A 13,800-nucleotide genomic window follows, 5' to 3' on the forward strand; every position below is an offset into this window, starting at 1 on the left:
AACTTCCAGAAACTTCCAGAAAGGCCACCTCACGTGTCGGTGAGGTAATTCCGATGAGGTAATGCCAGAAGCCTATAAATAGGTTGCCCGGACACAGAGCGGGCGCGCTTCATCCTAGTCAGGGCGATGGCCGTGAAGCTGCCCGGAGTAAAAGAACGAAGATGGATTTTGCATTCTTTTTGAGATTGAACCAAAATCTACTAAGATGAATTTCCAGAGTCTTCGAATTGGACTTTGTCAAATTTTAAGCTTCGAGGAAGGAAGAGGAGAAAGCCGCTCCGGCCAGGAAGGGGCAGTCGCCAATTTTACTTTTTTGGCTACTCTCCTCACGGCCAGACCTTTTCCTCTTTTTTAAACAGAATTCAGATTTTGGGACAAAGGAGAGCCGATCACTCGACTTGTTCAACCAAATAGGATTTTAGACCTTTAGTCTCCTCTCTTGTTCTGTGTGGGTGAGTCTTGTTATTTAGTTTTTTCGACTTTTAATTATTTTTCTTGCTTATTCATTAAATCTCTTCTTGAGCCTTAATTCGGTATCAATTATTTCGTATTAACTATGTCGAGCATGGTTTTATATGCGGTAATTACAACTTTAAAATGTCTTTATTTCCCTATCGTAGTCATTCTTTAAATCCGTTCAATAGTTTTTAAAGTGAAGACAGTTTTAATCCTTAACATCAGGAATTGTCGGATCTGGTTCGAAGTAGTTATCTTGAGTTCAGCTAGGGCGAGGGCGCTCTAGTAAATTAACAAATCCTTGAGGTCTTAACAAAGGCATCTAAAAAATATCCGTAACGTAATACCAGCATCAAACAACCAAAGGGAGCCATCATTACGGCGCGGTCATTTCGACGACTTGCCTCGAATTGAGGTACTCGACTCGCGCGTCGGATGACTTTAGCCGGATTGACGTCGTATAGAAGTTGGGTTGATTCCAATATCTCAAGAGAATATAATTAAATTAAGCAACTGATAGCCACAGTGTTACCCACACTGATTAAAAAGTGACTAAATACAAAACATAATGTGAAGAAATTACTGAAAAAAAATATTCAATACTATGCTAGTGTATTTTTTATACAGTGCAAATGAAATATTGGCTTTAACTTTAAACTGTAATTGTTGCTTTGAGCTCTTACTTTTATCAAAATTTCTCTTGGCAATATTTGTATAAAGTTAATTTACTGAATTTATTTTTTAGAAATTCGTTGCGAGAACTCAGTTGTAAGAAATATTAGGCAAGTAGTTTTTTTGGGGGGGGTTAGGATTAATGTTGTTTTTGAACAACGACAGTGCTCTTGGTAAACCAAAATGTTACTAAATCTTAAACTTGAATATTTAAGAGAATAATAGTGAGATTCTGGATTTCTTGAGAAAATTTCTACGTGTGCACAATTATTAGGCAACTCTTAGTGTGCAGAAAATAATGTAAAAATGGAAATTTTTCCATTCTACTTGTTCATTTTCATTTGTTAAAGTGAGAATAATAAACAACTCAAAATTGACAAATTAACATTTAAAAAAAATCAGTGACCAATATAGCCACCCTTCTTTTTAATAACGGTTAACTTATATGTATAGCTTTCATCTATGGAGTCAGTCAGTTTCTTGATTTGTTTATGATTCACTTTTTGTGCAGCAACGACAGCCTACCAGACATTGTTCACAGACGTGTACTGTTTTCCTTCACTGTAAATGTCCCGTTTACAAAGGGCCCACAAGTTCTTAATTGGTTGTAGGTCAGGTGAAGAACCTCCCATCTATCCAAGACTTGTACCTGTCCAGGACCAGGAAACGTGCAAGGAACATCTCTACAGACCCTTCTCACCCAGGTTGCAGTCTGTTTGAACTACTCCCCTCTGGACGGCGTTACAGAGCTCGGTACGCCAAAATCAGCAGACACAGAGACAGCTTCTTCCCCCAGGCTGCTCTGCTGAACTCACACCACTCTTAGAGTCTCAGAGTCATTACTGTGCAATAACATCCTGCTCTCCACACCTTTTTGAATTTGTCTACACTGTTTGTACTATCTGTCCTCTCTGCATCCATTGCAGCCTGGTCATCCTGAAAGAGGGACCTTCCCATCTGTGGTCTCTTCTCAAGGTTTCTCATTTCCCCTAGCTGTTTTGAGTTTTTCCTTGCCCTTTTGGGAGTTTAAGATCAGGGGATGTTTGAGAATATTTGCCATTTTTCACATGTCCTGTGTTGTTAGTCACCTAAATGTTGAACAGAGGGTGTGATTTACGGAAGTCAAATTCCTTGTTTGGCACGCTCAAACATGGCGAATAAAAACTCTTGAATCTTGAAGAAGGGGGACACGTTTATTCTATCATGTTTAAGGCCTTTACGGGCGAGCCACACAGTGGAGTACTTTGATGCATGTGATGGAATATTTTCCCGCATAAAAATTATGGTTTTCCTGAAAGATGCAAACTATTTACTGTACCACTGCTTGAAGAAAGTGTCTCCTAAAAACTGTCAGCTGGTTAATTTGAATTATTTTTTGTTTCAATTTCAGAGTAAACTTTAAGTCCACCTTTAACTCGAAAAGGACTAACCAACTCATCTTAAATAACAACCAGTCCATACCATTACCCCGCATCTAATTTGAAGTGGTAGTAATAAAAATGTAGATTTCAAATCTTCTCATCTTGGTGCATTCAGCTGTTTAGTGGTGCATGACAATTTCTTAATGTCTTAGAATTCAAAATCTCTATTTGGGGACATATCTGATATGAGATTGCATGACAATTTCTTAATGTGTTAGAATTCAAAATCTCTATTTGGGGGCACATCTGATATGAGATTAAAATGCAATTAATTCGATTAATTAATTACAAATCCCGTCATTTATTAGATTATTTCTTTTACTCGGCTGACAACACTAAATACTATCCAGGAATCCAGATTGAGTTAGGTAGCATAGTAGGTAGTCATAGTAGATATTCCGGAACAGAGACAAGTGGAAAAAATGTACGTTAACAGTTTGTAGTATGCGTTTCTTCAAGCGGAACAAGACAATATTCAGTTTATGTTGATTATAGCGGCACCATATGGACAAAATCGATAGTGTTTTGCCTAAAGTCGACCACATTTCTCATAATGCCAGCGTGCAGTGTCATGATATCTTGAGCGCTCGCTCAGTTGCAGTTGGATTGATTTACTCTTCTGCCGAGTGTGAAGTGGTCGCATCAGGCTCGGTGGTCCTTCTTCTTTGGCCACTTCAACTTCATGCTCTCATATAGGCTGGGTTTCCGCAACGCGAAGGCGGGGGCCTTGTCAAGTGCACCACCCTTGCCACACCGTAAATCTACCAGAGGATTCTAGTCAATCAAAATTTGTTCTGTACATTGATGAAGAATGGAAATAATAGGATGCATGCATACGCACCTACACACACAACCTTGTCTGTTTCTGTTAGTCATACACACAAACACACTCCAAAAGACATTTGTGCCTTTAGACATGAAAACCAAAATCCAGTAATGCACACAGGTAGAGCCCGTATGGACAGCACAAGTGCTTGTGTTTTCTGTAATTATCTGTAGTGGTACCTTTGTGAGTCATTGACAGTTTCTCCATTAGTTTTGAGATAAGCCTCAGAAGACTGAAGCTGCCTGCTGTGTTTATTAAAATCATCACAGCCCTTACTCATTAAGTCATTGCACACACTGAGTGCCAACAGCAAACATAAAGCCAACCTCAAAATGCATTTGGAGACACAAGGACCTGTGTCATGAATATATGGTTAACCAAAACATGAATTCATCTGTCTTTCCCTAGTTTTAACTTAACTTTTAACTTTAACTTTTAATTTGTAAGTCTTCATCAAAGATGTACATTATTTAATTGTACAATTCTAAATGTTTTCATGTTCATATCTGCCATAACCGAGTCCTGATGTTCTCTCCAAAGGACATGTTGTAAAAAAATAAATAAAATCATGTTTTGACTTTTTTTTTTGCTGTGGTAATGTCACAATTATATGGTGTAAAAAAAAAAAAAATTCTAAAAAAAAAAATATATCTGTGGGATATACATTAAATAAGACAGATGATATGAACAATGAGGACTGAAATGGTGCAAATTAACTGTTATACAGAGGTGACCCACTTTTAAGTCAAGTCAAGTCAAGTCAAGTTTATTTGTATAGCCCCAAATCACAAGCAGTCTCAAAGGGCTTCACATAGACAAGGTTTTAAGGTTGACCTGCTACCTTTTTAGACAATATTTGTTTTATTTCACAATTTTAAGTTTACCTATTTGTTGCTTTAGCAAGTCTTGGTATTTTTACATTATTTCTACTCAAAAGATACATTGCTTCTATTTGATTTATATATGTAATGTAGGTATTGTGTTTTTTTGTAATTTTTGTGATCTTTTTGTGCTACAGGACCAATTAATGCCCCTTTTAATTGCTTTTTGGATATAAATTCATGAATGGCAGCTCAACCAGGACAAAACTAAGGTTTTAGTTACTGGACTGACTGGACTGACTGGACTGACTGGGCGGACGGACTGACTGGGCGGACGGACTGACTGACTGTACTGACTGGGCGGACGGACTGACTTAATGGACTGACTGGGCGGACGGACTGACTGGCCGGACGGACTGACGGACGGACAGACGGACGGACGGGACGACGGACGGACGGACCGACGGACCGACCGACCGACCGACCGTCTGTCCGACTGTCTGACTGTCTGACTGACTGACTGACTGACTGACTGACTGACTGACTGACTGAGTGCTAATGGGACGTCAAACGCTTTGTGTGGCGGGCTCCATCTAGTGTGGAAACTGAGAAGTGCAACAGAGTTGAGCTCAAGCTTCTTGTGCAGCCCATATTCAATTATGTTTCCAGAATTTGCTATGGGCCAATAAAAACTGGACCGCCGGCCGCAGTTGGCCCGCGGGCCGTAGTTTGGACACCACTAATGTAGATAGAGATAGAGAGTGGGTCAGTCAGTCAGTCGCTTGCTTCCTTGGTTTATTGAACATACAAACATTAAATGTTAAAATTTGAGAAAAAAAAAATAATCTATTGTAAATTCTAAGTTGTTTACCTGATGTTTACATGACTACATGATGGAAGTACAATGAACTTATCTAGCCCCCATCCCTATGTTTTCTGTTATATTTCACTTAGAACAAAAATGACACTGGCAGGCTATACTAAATTCTTCCCAAGGCTATTGTAGACAGAACAGAAACGCATTTCTATTACCACACTATTTCATAAAGAGTCTATATTATAGACGTATGACACACACAAACACATTACTGGTCCGTAGATCATTTGGTACCAGGCCGCACAAGAAAGCATAAACAACTAGCATTATTTCTGTTTTATTTATTTGAGTCTGAATGATCTTTTATTTTGAAAAATGGACCAGATTCTCGACTACACCTCGGTGAAATGAACATAACATTACTCATGTTTTGTTGGCACGATGTTATGAGGACGCTGCGACTAAAGTTACATAGGTGTTCGCATACCAGCTCAGTGGCCTAGTGGTAGAGTGTCCCCCCTGAGACTGGAAGGTTGTGGGTTCAAACCTCGGCCGGGTCATACCAAAGACTATACCCTGCTTGGCACTCAGAATTAAGGGTTGGAATTGGGGGGTTAGATCACCAAATGATTCCCGAGCGCGGCACCGCTGCTGCTCACTGCTCCCCTCTCCCCCAGGGGATGGATCAAAATCACATGGGGATGGGTTAAATGCAGAGGACAAATTTCACCACACCCAGAAGTGTGTGTGAGACGGTCATTGGGACTTTAACTTTAAAATACATGATTCCCACATAAACTAAGGGTTTTCACTCTTTGTTCAATCTCCTGCCCTCTGGGAAGAGGTACAGGAGCCTGCGCTCCCGCACCACCAGACTCACCAACAGCTTCATTCTCCAGGCTGTTAGGATCCTGAACTCTCTCCCCACTTCTGCGTAGCGTCCTGTACTTTTGCACTATATTCTGACTGTCCGTTGTATGCACACTTGCTCCATTTCTGCTCCTCTTATTTATTGTGTTATTTGGGTATTTATTATTTATTCATCACTCTTATTTATTCATTGTTTGTGCCTTCTTGTTTTTACTATTATTATTTTTTTTATTTTTTTGTGTTGTTTACTTGTATGTATATTGTGTACTGTCTTGTCACCGTGGGATAGTGGGAACGTAATTTCGATTTCTTTGTGTCTTGGAATGTGAAGAAATTGACAATAAAGCAGACTTTGGCTTTGACTTTGGTTAAAAATGTGTTTTGAGACCATGGTGTTGTTCTTTCTATTACTCGTTTAAGGAGTATGTTCAGTAAAATCTTTTACAACACACCTCCTGCGTCTCCTTACCTTTTGCACAATACCATTGTATTTATGCTGGTTGTATTATTTAAAAAAACGAGTGAGAAGTTCGGTCATCCGGGAGAGACTCGGAGTAGAGTCGCTACTCCTCCAAGTTGAGAGGAGCCAGATGAGGTGGCTCGGGCATCTCATCAGGATGCCTCCTGGACGCCTCCCTGGGGAGGTGTTCCGAGCATGTCCCACCGGTAGGAGACCCCGGGGACGACCCAGGACGCGCTAGAGAGACTATGTCTCTCAGCTGGCCTGGGAACGCCTTGGGATCCCCCGGGATGAGCTAGATAAAGTGGCTGGGGAGAGGGAAGTCTGGGAGTCCCTCCTGAAGCTGCTGCCCCCACGACCCGACCCCGGATAAGCAGAAGAAGATGGATGGATGGATGGATGGATGGATGGATGGATGGATGGATGGATGGATGGATGGATGGATTATTTAATTTGTTGTATTTATCCGCCACATTATGGACAGGGTGTCCATGTGAGCACCTGGCACCAGGACACCCTAGGCCGCAGTTCGATGATCGACTTTGTCGTGTCATCGGATTTGCAGCCGCATGTTTTGGACACTTGGGTGAAGAGAGGAGCGAAGCTGTCAACTGATCACCACCACCTGGTGGTGGGTTGGCTCCGATGGTGGGGGAAGATGCCGGTCCGACCTGGCAGATCCAAACATACTGTGAAGTTTTGCTGGGAATGTCTGGCAGAATCCCCTGTCAGAAAGAGCTTTAACTCCCACCTCCGGCAGAGCTTTTCTCACATCTCGGAGGAGGTGGGGGACATTGAGTCTGAGTGGACCATGTTCCGTGCCTCCATTGTTGATGCAGCCGACCGGAGCTGTGGCCGTAAGGTGGTCGGTGCCTTTCGTGGCGGCAACCCCCGAGCTGGTGGACACCGGCGAAGAATAATATATAAATAATATTACATGTGTACCGAATATTTACTATCAAATTCCTACGGTCGTATCATCCCACCGTGGTAATAACAATTTGAGAGGTGATGTCAGGCCTAGAGAACACAATCTTACTCGCATTTCATTTAAAAATCCTTCGATAGATACGAACCCTGATCGACCGATTACACTTAAACTCGGTTTTATGAATATTATCATACGAAAGCAGTTCTCGTTAATGATCACGGAACATAATATAAAGGTTTTTGGTCTTTGCGAGACCTGGTTAAAACCTAATGAACTGCTGCCACTCAATGAGGCCTCGCCTCCAAATTTTGTGAGCTTGCATGTGGCAGGTCCTTGAAAAAAGGATGGGGGTGTCCCCCTCATCTCAAATTCTGATCTTAGATTTAGGCCTCGTTCGATTAACTTATTTAAAACATTTGAAGTTCTCACTGTCCGATCCACCGCTTTACTGTCATTTTATCTTGCTGTTATTTACCGTTCACCCGGGAATTACTCTGGCTTCCTGGATGAATTTTCAGAATTCGTGGCTGATCTAGTGACAAATGCGGATAATATAATAATCATGGGCGATTTCAATATCCACATGAATTTACCGTCAGAGCCACTTACTTCGGCGTTTCAGACTTTAACTGATACGTTTGGTTTTACGCAAGCCGTACAGGTAGCAACGCATAAGAAAGGAAATACCGTAGATCTAGTATTATCCCGAGGACTTGCAACCTCAAATATAACAGTACTGCCATAAACTACTGTTTTGTCTGATCATTACTTAATAAAATGTAAAATTGTAGTTCTTTGTCAAAGACAAGAGAGCAATCAGAAGTACACCAGTCGTACTATTAACTCCGTGACTGCAACTGCACTATCTGAATTACTGTCATTACATTATAATCATGGGCGATTACAATATCCACATGAATTTACCGTCAGAGCCACTTATTTATTTATTATAAACGGCGTTTCAGACTTTAACTGATACGTTTGGTCTTATGCAAGCCGTACAGGCAGCAACGCATAAGAATGGAAATACCTTAGATCTGGTATTATCCCAAGGACTGGTGTGGTGAATGGTCTTGGTTGTTTCGCTGGTCTCCAAAAAACACTCGGTGGACAATGGCTGTCCCGGCCAAGCACTCCAGTGACACACGGCTGATTGGGAAAAGATTTTATTCAACCGATGTCAAAGTGATGTCTCTCCAAAAGTTTGAGTGGCCCCAAAAGCCAAGATGTTTCAGCTCTCGACGGCACAGATGTTCGCCCCAAAAAAGCTCCCCCCTCTGACAGACAAGCCTATCTTATACCTGCCTGAACCGTTGATGTCATGACTTGGAGTGCAGCTGCTGTTCGTATTTTAGTCTACTCGTTGCTCCCAAATGTCCTAAGAAGGACATGTAGAAGACTCTTTCCCCTGCATAACAACAGCTGCACCCTTCTATATTCTAAGTTGCTATACCTTGCAGAAACTGAGGCATCTCCAGCCAGCCAAAATAGCTTATGGTCTCCTCACTGCAGCTAAGTCACCATTTAAGGTGACATACAGCGACGCCTAGAATCTAAAATTTACCTCATTCCCCCCTCCGGGACGTTATAAATGTCCCGAAAATGGTCAGAAAAAAGAAAGATGACATCGGTAAACATCCAAAAACTTCACCCAACCAAATTTTACAGTCACGTCTACAATATGGCCTAGAAATTCGCAGCCTAAATCTCGCTCAAGACATGCTACGTAAGGTTACATTGTCTAAGAAAGCTCAAACTCTTTAGGTATCCAACTGCTCCCTGACAGCAACCTGAGGCCTCACAGGAACCACAAATAAAGAAAATTGAAGTCCACCTCCCCCAAATGACGATAACCACCCCCCTTAGGTAATACCGTAACACCGTCGATAATTTGGGAAGTAATGAATTTGGCGTGGTCCGTTAGAAACCCCAAAAAGCTGTCGGCCCTCCCTCGAGAGAAAAAACCTGCCAGTCTAATGACAAGGAAAAAGAGGGAGGCCCTTTCTAACAACCCCAGTGATTCCCTCCACCTGGCGTCAGCCAGGTAACAAGGAGTCCTGGCACACATCACAAGCCACAAAACAGTATGAGCTCACAGAACAGTAAGGAAAAGAAATGACACGTTCAACGACTGCCAATCAGTCAAGTCGCATCGTCACCTAATCAACATGCCATGATTTAACAAAATGAGGTATAAAAAACGGAATAAAACAACGAGGTATACAACACAGAGGTATCAAAACATGCTTATCGACTCAAAACCCCGCAATGTAGCCCCCCCTTCTCATGTGTGAGTGCGTGCTGAAGCAGAGTCCAGTCCACCGAATCTTCCCATGGTGGGTCGTGTCAGGTACCCCTGCCCAGGGCCTGCTGTCCATACAAAGTCCTTATGTCCAGTTCACTGTCCATAGAGTCCCTTGCACGGCCCCGGTCCACATCCAGGGGTTCTGCAACGAATGAGAACTTCTGCCAGTATCTAGTGATGGCAATGGCACGAAACACAAAGCACACATGCAACTTTGACATAACGAAGGTGGTAAAGTCTGTCAAGGGCCGGGCAACACTGTACGGTGGACCACATCACACTGGAATCATGCAACACAGCACACAAAGAGACAATTGAAATTCGGAATACCAAGACATTGGTGCTGTGTTTTTGTTCCCTACACCTGGTTTTCCGCTCTCATCACTGTCCTATCCCCGGTTCTTTATTTCATTATTATTATTATTATTTCTTTTACTTTTTTCTTTTTCTTTTCTTTTTTTTTTTTTGTTTTTATCATCGCCACTCTCAGTCCTCCCTTCCTTTGCACTCACGTCGCCAATCTGTTAATTTTAGTCCGAGTATTTTAGTCGGACGGCCCAAAAGAATCCCGAATGACTCTAAGCGCGTCGATGATACTGGTGATGTTGTCAGTGTTATCTGGGATCAAAGTGTAGCAAGCGTCGTCCGTCAAATTTAGGGCTACGCACAACCCCCCTTGCCTTGCCAAGATATAATCCAAAGCCATGTCGTGTTTAAGCAGAGTCAGCCGATGGCTCTTTTGGGTAAGCGACAACTGTCTGAAACCCTTGATCGTCTCATTTGCGAACCCCTGAAGGGTATACGTGATGTTATCAATGTGATCTGCCAAAAATGTGACCCCATACCAGGGAAAAATCCCAAGGCCCCATTTTTCTCCCAAGCTAATTCTCCAATGATACGCGTCTGTAGTATGAAACGCCGCCATCTCCCTCTTAGCCCTACTAGGGACCTCCCTAAAAGCCTTCTCCTCAGGCTTGTGGCCCTTCCTAATCGCCAATACCTCGAACGGAAGCTTCAGGGTGGCAGAATAGCAGCAACCCATCCATCCATACGGCAAAAACAAATACGCTCTAGTTCCACAAACCCACCAGATGTCTCTAAGATTCCCTACAGTCGTGTTCCCAGGCACCGTGCGATTCGCCACCATCACAGTAATCGCCTGATAGGAGTCTGGTAGAGCAAAGGTCACCGGATGGACGGCTCCCCTCTTCCCCCATGCTTCTCCTGGGAATTGCATGGAGTAATAGTCGCAGTCTGCCACCCCCATAGGCACCCCCGGCCCTCCATGTGTCACATTAGAGCAAAAACAGGTGGGCACCTTTACAGATGGCACATCTATGGATTCTGGCACCGCGACTTGGATGTCCTCATGCACGGCGAGCAAATCCAAGTAGGGAAGTTCGCTTATCCAGGCGCACTCCCCTGTGGGCTTGAAAATCTTCCTGACCTGCGCGTCGGTTTCAGGTGCCTTTCACGACTGTTCGTATACCAACCAAAGCAATAATCTAAGCTGGCAATTGTCGGATACCGGCACCGGTATGGTCTGGAACACAGCCTTAAGCGTGCTTGGTGATTTCACCCTTACTAAAAACGGCCCACTCACCGCCTTAGACGATTTAATCGAATGCACCATCAGTTGATACCACATGTTCCTTCCTGCCCATTCATCAACCCCAGGTAATGCCGAGGCATCGAACCCATAAGCCTTCCATGCAGCCTCCCGCCTCGCCATGGCATGCAAATGGGCTTGCACCTCTGCCGGGGACCAGTTCGATTCTGCCAGCGCTTTGTTGACATTTTCTGGAACGTCAGGCGTCGGCTCTACAGCCTCTACCTCCGACATGAGCGTCCCTGAAGCGGCAGACTGTGTTTCAAAGCTGTCACCAATTGTCGTCACGGGTAAGGCGACATTTTTCATGGTGACTGCTTCTTCCCTTTTGACACATTCCGCGACGGGGCTGTATGGATGCTGTTTCGCAATTTCTTTTTTCTCCATCAACGTCACGAAATTAATGCTGTCCACCGTCTTATGACCGCCCGTGCGGTCTGCTTTTCTCGCCCCCCGTTTGAGACAGGTACACGTATAGTACCCGAAATCATCTATGCCAATTTTTGTCAGAAGTAGAGCACAATCTCCTAGCACCTCAAACCGCCTATATGTATTTAATAACAGCACATTGTCCGTATGTGTTCGCCCGGCCAGGGCAAGTATGTTACCGGTGTTGTCTTCCCATTCGGCGGTGCGTCTGCACAGGGACCCTTCTTCCTTTCTGCAATTGCATGGCAGTATTGCAGCCCCCCCCCAACACTCCCTCAACATTGCTCAATGTACCGCTCCGGCCGGACTCTGTGGCGGACTGGGCGTCCGCCGCTGGGTCCTGCTGGGTGGCGTTGTTCTCTGGGGGCACAACCTCTGGCGGTAGTTGGCTCAGTGTTGTTGTGCTGAGGGTCGTCATCTGCGCCTGGGGAGGGTGCGTCGTCAAGATTGGTATCGTTGAATTGTTGGTTTCCTCTGTCGTCGGCTGTGCTGCCCGCGATGTCCTCAGGGACAGGTTCAGCAGACACATTATCCACCACAGCTTGATCCTGCCCATCTTTGTCCCGATCCGGGCCCTCTGGCGATTCTTGTTCTGGCAGTGGTTCTGCAGTTTCGCAGTCGCTCCTCCCTCTTTGGGGATCTTCATCGTTAGGCACCTTGACGCAGTGTGTCAAATGGTACCAAGTTGGCGACCCTTGTACTTGCACCGCAGTTCCGGTACAGCGGACAACTTCGAATGGCCCCTGCCGCCTTTCGTTGAACCACTTGCGCCGGAACACTTTCACATACACCTTGTCTCCTGGCTGAACAGTGTCTTTAGTATTTGCCTCGAGTCTCTCTTGTGCCTCTTCTTGTTTCTGCCTGTCAACAACATAGGTGGAAATATTCCTATGTATCGTGGTTAAGTGTTTGACATAGGCTTTCATTTCGTCCTCCAAAATTGACAGGCTTGGGCCTTTCCCACTGGTTCGCAAACATGGTGAAGGCATGCGTCTACCGGTTGCCAATTCGTGTGGGGTCAAATGCAAATCGCGTAGTTGACTCGACCTGCAGACCATCAGTGCCAGTGGTAAGGCAGCTATCCAATTCAAGCCTGTATGTTGACAAATTTTGGAAATTCAATTTTTTAAAACGCCGTTCATTTTTTCACAAATGCCTTGGCTTTGTGGATGATATACTGCGCCAAGCCGCTGTTTAATTCCCAATTTTTGAAATATGATTTTGACCGTTTTATCCACAAACTCTCTCCCGTTATCTGAAGAAATCCTATCCGGCAGACCCCATCTGCTGATGACTTCACGGCACAGAAACTTGGCCACAGACTGAGCATCTTTTCGTTTAGTTGGACAGGCCTCCGGCCATCTTGAGAATCGGTCTACGACCACCAACATGTATCTTTTCCCTTCAACAGGTTGAATCATGTCGACGAAATCTACCACTAATTCTCTCATGGGGCCATTAGGAGTCGGGATGTAACCCGCGGGGGTGGCTACCCCTCTCCTCACATTGTTTTTCAAACAAATTACACATCTTCCAATGACCTGGTCGATTTGTTCGAGTAGATATGGCGCCCAAAACCCATATTCTGCGGTTATTTTTCGCTTCACCTCCCCCCTTGACACATGGGCTAACCCATGTGCCTCCTGGATTAACAGTCCCAACAAATCTGGCGGCGCCACTATCAGACCCTCGTGATTTCTCCAAACGCCGGTAGAGTCCTGACTCGCCCCCCTCTGCGCCCAAAGATGTTTGTCCATCGGATTAACGGCCGCTTGCATCAACAGTACATCTCTGAGCGTGACCCTGTCCTCGAGGTCAACCTCATGCGTTACTAACAAAACTCTTCCCTTCTGGCTTCCCTTCGTGACAGCCCTGGCTGCCTCGTCTGCCATCTTGTTTCCCTGCGTAACCCTGGACGCATCGGACTTGTGGGCCGCACACTTCGCGATGGCTATTTCACTGGGCTTCATCATAGCCATCAGCAGTCTCATTATCTGCGCATGATGCTGGATGGGGGAACCGTCAGTTTTCTTGAACCCCCGATTCCTCCACACAGCACCAAACAGGTGGCACACACTATGCGCGTATGCGGAATCTGTATAGATCGTCACTCTTTTCCCTTCCGCGAGCAAGCACGCTTCCGTTAACCCCACCAGTTCAGCAAGCTGGGCCGAGGCTGGTTG

At 44.5% G+C, this 13,800-nt stretch overlaps 1 long non-coding RNA gene across 1 annotated transcript; it reads left to right on the top strand.

Annotated features, from left to right (window-relative positions):
- Nucleotides 1-113: 113 nt before the first annotated feature.
- LOC133152062 (uncharacterized) lies at nucleotides 114-6,258 on the top strand. The gene is made up of 2 exons (XR_009714042.1): nucleotides 114-452; nucleotides 1,740-6,258. It is a non-coding gene; the product is annotated as an uncharacterized LOC133152062 (long non-coding RNA).
- The last annotated feature ends 7,542 nt before the right edge of the window (nucleotides 6,259-13,800 follow it).

Source organism: Syngnathus typhle, linkage group LG3 (genome assembly GCF_033458585.1).
Source record: "Syngnathus typhle isolate RoL2023-S1 ecotype Sweden linkage group LG3, RoL_Styp_1.0, whole genome shotgun sequence".
NCBI lineage: Eukaryota > Metazoa > Chordata > Actinopteri > Syngnathiformes > Syngnathidae > Syngnathus > Syngnathus typhle.